Here is a 10,992-nt window from a genome sequence, read left to right as displayed (position 1 = left end):
CTAAGTGACATTGTCTTGTTTGCCAGCCCATCCCCCTGCCAGTCAGCTAAGTACTGTTTAAAGAAACTCTATAAAGATCCTTCATCCATATGGACTTAATCGTTAGTGTGAAAGATGGCACGATGGGCTAGCTGGGGCCCCACAGATGGAGGCGAGACCCTGTTCTCAACCTACCACCCACTCAGGGAAGCTCCCACTTGGCCACTGCTGGTTTCATGCATTATTCACTTACAAGAGTCACCCTCCAGTGGCCTGAGTGTGTCCTTCACAGTCTGAGAGTGTCCCCATGTAGGGCAGACCAGGGACTAGAAGCCCAGTGACTTTGAACACACCTCCAAGATGCAGATGTGCCAGGTGCTTTGGCAGCATGGAATAAAGCCCTTCGTGGGGAACACACAGGAGGGCCGAGTATTTGTGGGCACAATGACAGACAGCTTCAGAAAGCAGGCTATTGAGATTGTGGTAATGTCTGCATTTTAGGTTTTCTGTAGTCTTCCCCACCACCCCCCAGAATAAATAGTTAGGTTATATTTAAATAAATAAAATTCTCTTTGATTTCATACCTAAGCCAATTCCATCTCTTGGTTCATTTGACCCTCAAAACCTCCTTGGACATAAAGAGTAGGTTTTCCTTTGTCTTGAATCTGGCATGCTGTGCTTGTGTCCCAGTTCGCTTCATTTGGTTCCAACTCAGTCCTTTGGCTCACTGTTTTTTATTATTATTATTATTATTATTATTATTATTATTATTATTATTATTATTATTATTATTATTATTATTATGTTCATGGGCCCAAATGCTTCAGGCCTCCACTCTTTTTCTACTTGACTCATAATAATTAGCTCACTTAGTTGATTTTATTAGAGAAGACTCACAAGTGGTTAGAACCAAACTCAAATAAGCTTAAGCAAGAACAAAAAAGGAATGATGTTGTTGTGAAGATAAAGACTCCTGTACAGGCCACACGCCCTATTCATACCCCTTCCCTAATGGGGCAGATGAGTCACAGCCATGGTCTCTTGCTCTCTCTCTTCTCTTGGACCAGTCTTCTCCAGTTCCCTGACTCAAAGAGAAAGAAATATAACAGCCAAGAGTTCCTGGACTTCACCTCTTAGTTTTCTACCCACTGGGAGGAAAGAAATCTGGCCGCACTTCTGTCTATCCAAACTTTAAGAGCCCTAGGAATTGGTAGGTACCTGCTCCTGGACTAACTCCTGTTGTGAGCCCCCATAATAGGTAGGAGACTGGTAGGTTGTCCTAAAAGATTGTGCACGGAGGATTAGTCGGGGAAAACAAGCCAGAATGTGTCTCTTAACACAAATACTCCGTGAGTCTACCGTGTGCAAGATAGATTTGTTCACAAAGTATAGTGAGCACCCGCTGGCTGCTAGCCGCTGTCCTGGTTCCCGAAGATCACCGCCACACCACCACTGCTGTCACATGACAGCTAGTCATACCTGATTGGTTTTTCAGCTGTGGTGTTTAACAGCAAACAGGACAGAACTGAAGTAGTTACTTTACCCCACAGATTAAGACAGAACATCTGACAAGAGCCCCACGAGGGAAGAAAGAGTCACTCTGCCTCTCAGTTTCTGAGGGGCCAATCCATCGTGGTCAGAGAGGCATGGTGCTTATTACTTCTTAGTGATTCAGGAAGCAGAGGAAAGGCCTGGAAGTAGCCAGGCTAGGCTGACTCTGACAGGCCTTCCTCCCACCACCATGACCCGTCTCCACCAACCAGGCTCTGCCTTGTAAAAGGAACTTCTATTCTCATGGTTCAGTTGTTGTCTGGGAGGCTTACTGCATCCTTCTGCTAACCCAGGCCTAGTCCTGGAAGCTTCTAGCCTCGGTACAATCTAACCTAGGCCTAGAATATTTTCACATGGCACTTTTAAAAATTAATTTATTCATATTACATCTCAATGGTTATCCTAACCCTTGTATCTGTATCCTCCCATTCCTCTCTCCCTCCCATTTTCCCCTTACTCCCTTCCCCTATGACTATGACTGAGGGGGACCTCTTCCCCCAGTATATGCTCATAGGGTATCAAGTCTCTTCTTGGTAGCCTGCTATCTTTCCTCTGAGTGCCACCAGGCCTCCCCCTCCAGGGGACGTGGTCAAATATGGCTCAGCCGTTAAAGGCTAGGCTCACATGGCACTTTTACACTGCCTCCTTAAGATTCCAACTTCTTAAGGTAGCATTGCCATTTAGGGCCAGGTGTCAATCAAACACAGGGGCATGCGGGAGACATTTCACATCAAACCATAAGAACAGGGTACCAAATAAGGTAGGAGAAGAAGGGAGATTAAAAACTGAAGAGATGGCTGGAGAGATGGCTGAGAGGTTAAGAGCACTGACTGCTCCTCCAAAGGTCCTGAGTTCTATTCCCAGCAACCACATAATGAATGGCACACAACCATCTATAATGAGATCTGGTGACCTCTTCTGGTATGCAGGTATACATGCAGACATAATATTGTATACAAATAAAGAAAAAAAACTAAAGAGAGAGGGGGGGAAAGTCTGGATGGTCACGTGTTCTTTGAAACGAAGTGAAAGTGGATGGCTGGTGGCAGCTTACCCTGAGTGCTAGGGAGTCTCAATGGTAAAGATTCAGAGTACTGTTACCAGAAGCATCACATAGAACCTTGGGTCCACAGCATCATAAAATGTCTCTGGCCTGTCTTTTTTAAAAAGAGGTTCTATGAGGCTCTAGGAATGGCTCAGTCAGCAAAGCAACTTTGCTTGCTTTGTAAACGCAGAGACGTGACTTCAAAACCCAGAACGACTCATGTAAAAAGCAGGGAATGGAAGACTGGAGAGATGGCTCAGAGGTTAAGAGCACTGGCTATTCTTCCAAAGGTCCTGAGTTCAGTTCCCAGCAATCACATGGTGATTTATAATTGTCTACAATGAAATCTGGTGCCCCCTTCTGGCCTGCAGGCACACATGCATGCAGAATACTGTATAAATAAATAATAAGTAAATAAATATTAAAAAAAAAAAAAAGCAGGGAACAGTGGCACTCTCTTAGAATCCCAGTGCTGGGGAGAGACAACAGGATCCCAGGGCTCGATGAACCTCCTAGGCTAGTTGGTGTCTCAAACTCAAGTGGACAGAATTCCTTGAGGATGACACAAGGTGTATGCACTCAAGCACATACACTTGGATACACGCATTAATTAAAAAAAAAAAAAGATTCCGTAGTCAGACACATTCTGGACGTGCTGCTCTGGCTATAAAGTTTATTCTCCTTGCTGCAGAATTTGTCAGACTTTGGCATGTCACTGTGCCCTGAGAACCACCAAAGAGGCTCTCTCCCAGTCAAGCCTGCTTAAGTTTTTCACCTTCAAGTGTGAGCCACAGAGCTGTCAGAAGTCTTTTTTGGCTTCGGGAGCATACTTAGTTCTCCTGGGCATTTGTTTTGTTTTTTGTTAGGCAGGGTCTCGCTGTGCAGCACAGGCTGGCTTGCTGCTCACCCCACTCTTCCTACTTCACCTCTTGAGTGCTGGGATCGCAAACCTGTTCACCACAGCTTCGATTTATGGGCAGTGAGAGACCTTGACCCCAAGGACATGATGGGCTTTAGACTCCATTGGCCTTCCCTTCTCTCCTTCATCTCTGCACCACTGAAACAACAGAAGCCAGGTCACCATTTCCCAGCCTCCTTCACAGTCTGAATGGCCAGGTGAGCAGTTCCACTGGTGAGATGACAGAACTGTGTTGTAGATTCAGGGCTCTGAGCTGCTGCGGCCCCCTTGTGACAGTGAAGAGACACATTAGCAACACCATCAGAGAGGTAAGACAGAGAGCAGGTGAGAATGTGGTAGCCTGTGCTAAGACCAATTCTGAGCGCCCTCGCTGGACTTGCTCTAATGAGTTCTGTTATTTGCAGTGAACAAGTTCTTACTAATTCAGTTCTCAACCCTGGCCATCCACCTTGGACTCTTTTTTTTTTTTTCAATTAAAAAAATGTGTTTACTTAGAAGCATTCAGAATGTCAACAAACCAGGTGCAATTTTGGGGGGCAATTACAGAATGGTGTTCAGTTAACAGAATAATAATTACTTCGTGTAACTGCATCAGGGACAACTGAAGATGAAAAAAACCAAAACAAACAAAAGAACCATCCCCATATACAACTAATTTGTGCTGTGCACCAACAAGAACCTGCTTTAAGTTTCCATGCCAATTTACAACCCCAGACTGTGCCGGACAAGGTTAGGTGTCACTGAAAATACCACCAGGACAGGGCTATCTACAGACACATTCAGCAGTGTGTTAATTAATTAATTTATTTTTTACAGGACACTGTACAGTACTTTAAAAAATGATCACAGCCTTACATTTCAAGTTTTTTCTTTAAATGGAGTGAATTGTGAAGGAGAGGGAAGGGTGTGTTTAAATGATAAATAGACAAGGAAAAAACACTTCACTAGAACCAACTTATTCATTGTCTTCCTCTTCCTTCCCCCTCCTCCTCATCTTCCTTTTCCTTCCCCCTCCTCCTCATCTTCCTCTTCCTTCTTCCTCCTCCTCATCTTCCTCTTCCTTCCCCCTCCTCCTCATCTTCCTCTTCCTTCCCCCTCCTCCTCATCTTCCTCTTCCTTCCCCCTCCTCCTCATCTTCCTCTTCCTTCTCCCTCCTCCTCATCTTCCTCTTCCTTCCCCCTCCTCCTCATCTTCCTCTTCCTTCCCCCTCCTCCTCATCTTCCTCTTCCTTCTTTCCCTTGTTCTTTTCAGCCTCGACCACCCCCTTTTCCATTGCACCAGGTCTTCACTTGACTCTCTTGGCAGCAATATCCTTTTTGTGTTTTTCCTTCAGCTCGGCAGCCTTCTTGTCACAGGGCTGTCACATGCAGCAGTGCCCATCCACATCTCCCCTAGTTTCCCTGCAGCATAACCAGTGCACCAGCCAGGACATTCTCCGTTGATTTTAGGGCGACACTCAGGACAGAACAAGAAGACAGGAGGAGGCCTCTTAGTTCTGCTGGGGTCCCTGAGCTTCTTTTGTGGCGGGTGGGAGTGGGTGGGTGGGGTGACGGTCCCATTCTGGGCTCCTATTACTTTCCTGTTTGGCCTCTTCCTGGTGGGATGCCTTAGTGTTTACACTCAGATTACAGGGGAAGGTGAAGTGAGAGGGAGGCACTGGGAGGAGAGAGAAGCGAAGCAGGGATCTTCGCATATGTTACTTCATCCAATATAATGAAGGGAATTTTACACATATATGAATTTAAAAACTCACTGTGACATTATTAACAAAGCAATATATGAGGAAAGTCTTCATTAAACCCAAACACCAATTGCTTGAATGTCTAAATCATATGCAAATTTTGAAGAGTATGTGGGGACTGCAACCCAGACATGCGGCTCAAATGGGCCAGCATCAGAAGGAACCTGCCCACAGGGACTGCCCACAGGGACTGCCCACACAGGGACTGCCCACACAGGGACTGCCCACACAGGGACTGCCCACACAGGGACTGCCCACAGGGACTGCCCACAGCGACTGCCCAAACAGGGACTGCACACACAGGGACTGCCCACAGCGACTGCCCAAACAGGGACTGCCCACACAGGGACTGCCCACAGGGACTGCCCAAACAGGGACTGCACACACAGGGACTGTACACATAGGGACTGCACACAGGGACTGCACACACAGGGACTGTACACATAGGGACTGCACACAGGGACTGCACACAGGGACTGCACACACAGGGACTGCACACAGGGACTGCACACACAGGGTCTGCACACACAAGGGACCGCACACAGAGACTGCACACACAGGAACTATCCACAGGGACTGCACACACAGGGACTGCACACAGGGACTGTCCACAGGGACTGCACACACAGGGACTGCACACACAGGGATTGCACACAGAGACTGCTCACAGGGACTGCACACACAGGGACTGCACACAGGGACTGCACACATAGGGACTGCACACAGGAACTGCACACAGAGACTGCACACACAGGGACTGCACACAGGGACTTCACATAGAGACTGCACACAGAGACTGCACACACAGGGACTGAACACAGGGACTTCACACAGAGACTGCACACAGAGACTGCACACAGGGACTGCAAACACAGGGACTGCAAACACAGGGACAGCCCACAGGGACTGTACACAGAGACTGAACACAGGGAATGTACACAGGGACTGTCCACAGGGACTGCACACACAGGGACTGCACACAGAGATTGCACACATAGGAACTGCACACAGGAACTGCAAACACAAGGACTGCACACACAGGAACTGCACACAGGGACTGCACACAGGAACTGCACACAGGGACTGCACACACAGAGACTGCACACAGGGACTGCAAACACAAGGACTGCACACAAAGGGACTGCACACAGGGACAGCCCACAGGGACTGTACACAGAGACTGCACACAGGGAATGTACACAGGGACTGTCCACAGGGACTGCACACACAGGGACTGCACACAGGACTACACACAGGGACCGCACACAGTGATTGTCCACAGGAACTACACACACAGGGACTGTCTACAGGGACTGCACACACAGGGACTGCCCACAGAGACTGCACACACAAGAACTGCCCTCAGGGACTGCACACACAGGGACTGCACACAGGGACTGCATACACAGGGACTGCTCACACAGGGACTGTACACACAGGGACTGCCCACACAGGGACTGCCCACAGGGACTGCACACAGGGACTGCCCGCACAGGGACTGCCCACACAGGGATTGCCCACAGGGACTGCACACAGGGACTGCACACAGGGACCGCACACAATGACTGTCCACAGGGACTGCACACACAGGAACTGTCCACAGGGACTGCACACACAGGGACTGCCCACAGGGACTGCACACACAGGGATGGCACACACAGGGACTGCACACAGAGTGCACACAGGGACTATCCACAGGGACTGCACACACAGGGACTATCCACAGGGACTGTCCACAGGTACTGCACACACAGGGACTGTACACAAAGGGACTGCACACACAGGAACTGCACACAGGGACTGCACACACAAGGACTGCCCACAGAGACTGCACACACAGGAACTGCACACAGGGACTGCCCACATAGGGACTGCCCACACAGGGACTGCACACAGGGACTGCACACACAGAAACTGCCCACAGGGACCGCACACAATGATGTCCACAGGGACTGCACACACAGGGACTGTACACACAGGGACTGCACACAGAGACTGCATACAGGGACTGCACACAGGGATTGCACACACAGGGACTGCACACAGGAACTGTCCACAGGGACTGCACACACAGGGACTGCCCACAGGGACTGCACACACAGGGACTGCCCACAGGGACTGCACACACAGGGACTGCCCACAGGGACTGCACACACAGGGACGGCACACACAGGGACTGCACACACAGGGACTGCACACAGAGACTGCACACACAGGGACTGCACACAGAGACTGCACACAGGGACTGCACACACAGGGACTGCACACAGGGACTGCACACACAGAGACTGCACACACAGGGACTGCACACAGAGACTGTACACAGGGGCTGCACACACAGGGACTGCACACAAGGGACTGCACATAGGGACTGCACACAGAGACTGCACACACAGAGACTGCACACACAGGACCTGCACACAAGGACTGCACACAGAGACTGCAGCCCAGTTGCTCAATGACTGAATGGATGGGGTAAACATTTCACATCTTTTTTCTTTTCGTTTTTTAAGAGAATTTGATTTTTTTTTCTTTCTTTCTTTCTTTCTTTTTTTTTTTTTTTTTTTTTTGGTTTTGTTGTTGTTGTTGTTGTTGTTGCTGTTTGTTTTTTGAGACAGGGTTTTTCTGTGTAGCCTTGGCTGTCCTGGACCTGCTTTGTAGACCAGGCTGGCCTCAAACTCACAGCGATCCACCTGCCTCTGCCTCCCGAGTGCTGGGATTATAGGCGTGTGCCACCACGCCCGGCTGAATTTGATTTTTACTATTTTTGATTTTGTATTAGAGAGGGGGTGCATGTACACACAAGAGTGCAAGTGGGTATGTGCACACAATCGCAGGTGTCATCAAAGGCCAGCGGTGTTGGATCCCCTGAAACTGGAGTAACAGATGGCTGTGAGCCACCCTGCACAAGTGCTGGGAAACAAACTCGGGTCCTCTGGAAGATCACTACGTACTCCTAACAGCTGAGCTGCCTCTCAAGCTCATGGTTTCTTTCTTTTTTTTTTTTTTTAAGATTTACTTTATTTTTAATTATGTATATATGTGTGTTGGGGGGGGCAGTGCATGGGGTGTGTGTGTGTGTACATATTGGCATCTACAGAGGCCAGAGGTGCCAGATCCCCCAGAGCTGGAGTTACAGGTGCTTGTGAGCTGCCTGATGTGAGCTCTGGGAATTGAACTTGGGTCCTCTGAGAGTAGGGTATACTGAGCCATGTCTATAGGTCTACTTTCTAATTGCTTATTTATTTATACTTGTTTTTGATGCAGGATTTCACTTTGTAACTCTTGTTGAACCTGAGTTCAATTCTCAGAACCCATATGGCAGCTATAAACATCTGTAAGTCCAGTCCCAGGAGATCCAACACCTAACACACACACACACACACATCATACACACACACCATACACACATATGTACACACATATACACATGTATACATATATACACATGTGTCCACATCATATACACATACACACACCATACTCATACATACACATACACACACATACATACACACACGTATACATATCATACACACATCATACACACATACACACCACACACATACACACACCATACCCATACATACACATACACACACATACATACACACACGTATACATATCATACACACATCATACACATATATAACACACATCACACACAAACAATAAAAATTTTAAAACAGAATTTAAATACTTGAAAAGGATTCCCATATCTTCCACAGAACAGTGAGTATTAGTTTGCCTCCCATAACCACTGAGAAGGAGTGTGCCTGAGAGGTGTTTTAAGAGCACATGTGTACCTGTCCTGCCCACTGAGTTAGGCGGAGTGTCTAGGGTGGGGCTCATTCATCAGTATTATCCCCCAGATCGTTGTAATGTGAGTTCATATTTGAAGACCATTGCCCCAGAACTCATAAGCAGGAAAACCTCCTGAAAAGCGTAATTGCAACGTCCTCTAGTCTTCAGTTCATTTGGATACCAGGAAACTTGGCCAATTTTAGTTATAATAAATCTCTTGTCCCAGTGTCATGTTGTCTCTTTTCTCCAGATCTCCAAATGTTCTTTCATCTTAGCTCAGTTATAATCCAATGCAGTTCCAAATACCGCCCGTGTCCAGTCACTGGGCCTTCCTCCAGCCTGAGTAACCACTCCGGTGTGCACGCATGCGCGCCCCATGGTACATGGCTGAGCAACCCCTCCGGTGTGCACGCATGCGCGCCCCAAGGTACATGGCTGCTGCTCTGGACGTCCTCCTCCACCGTCCTTCAGAAGCTGGTTTGCCCTGAGCACGTTCTACAGTGGACAAACCTAGGCTGATTCAATTCTCTAATCAAAAACCACCAAACATTATTATCAACCTGTTTTCTGTGCTTAAAAACACTACTTTGGGAACAAACCGCATGGCCTCACTTGAGCCTGTTTTGTGTTCTTTCCATCAGCTCTGACAAAGTGAGATGAAGTTGGACACCCTGTGAACTGGCTCGGGGCGCTAATGTGTGAGCCGCGCTTCACTAGAGGGGATAAGATAATCCGCTGTCATTTCTGTTTTGATCATATTCATTTTGGGCAGAGAATTTATTCTCCCCGCGCCGTAGCGCTATTTCTGTGCTACAGTCTCCCGCTCCTGCGGTCCCCAGAGAATGCACCATTAAAACTCTTAATGTGACACCTCATATTTTAGTAGACTAGAAAATAGTTACAATTTTAATTTAAATTGAAATGACTGTGTAATGGTTGGACAAATCATCTCGAGCTCCCCAGAGCTCTTAATTGTGAGTCTCCATTGTTTTCGATGCATAAATGTCTTTTCGGAGCTCATTCTGAAATACTCACTCGCGTTTTTCAGCTGCTCCAGCTCATTCCAAACTCACTTATTTAATAATTCTCTATGGTGAACAACTTCATGATTAAACTTTAATGTTAAATATAAATGGTTGGAATAATAAGCTTTATTGGAGAATTTAGGGGGAAAAAGAAAATTCGGCATTTAAGGGACAGTGAGCATAAGAGTCAACTACATGAGAAGAGACAGCATCCATCTGAGAACAAAATGGATTTTGATAGCTTAAATATATGTATACACCGGATATAAAAGTCTGACACAAACGTCTAGACTCCCTCAGGCAATGGGGAGTGGCGCTCAGTGACAGAGCAGCCCTGAGTGTGTCTCTCGTAACCTGTTCATTTATGAATGAGTGATACAAGGCTTAGAAAAGAGAAGTGATATTTTTCTTCCAAATCAGATGACTTATTAGCCGAGATCAGGCTCAGAGAACAATCAGCAGTGAAGCAAAAGAAAGCAGAAAGAATTCTGTAAAGGCCATCACACGGCAACTTCCCAGAGTCCTCTTGTGTCCTGTCCCACTCCACACCCCCGTTGTACCATCTCTGTGCTCCAAGTGCTGCCAGACTGAGCAGCAAACCCCTCAGGAATGTGCTGAGGCATTTCCACTACTTCATGCTTAGCTTAAAAGCAAAACCAGAGCTGGAGATGTAGCGAGTGCTTGCCTGGCATGCACAGAGCCCTAAGTTCGGTCCCCAGCATAGTATCACACACGTTGGGTGTGCTGAGGCATGTCTGTAACCACAGCACCCAGATGAGAGGACAGACACTCAGAAGTTCAGGGTCATCTTAGGCCGGCCTTGGATATGTGAGACCTGTTTGAAAAATTAGTAGTCAAACAAAACCTGAGATACTAAGAGATCGGATGTGATTTTAAATCTTTCCAGGCAGTGTTAAGAAGGTAAGAT

The sequence above is a fragment of the Acomys minous genome (genome assembly GCF_964271855.1).
Source record: "Acomys minous genome assembly, chromosome: 1".
Classification (NCBI taxonomy): Eukaryota; Metazoa; Chordata; class Mammalia; order Rodentia; family Muridae; genus Acomys; species Acomys minous.
Note: the sequence above shows the minus strand (reverse complement) of the source record.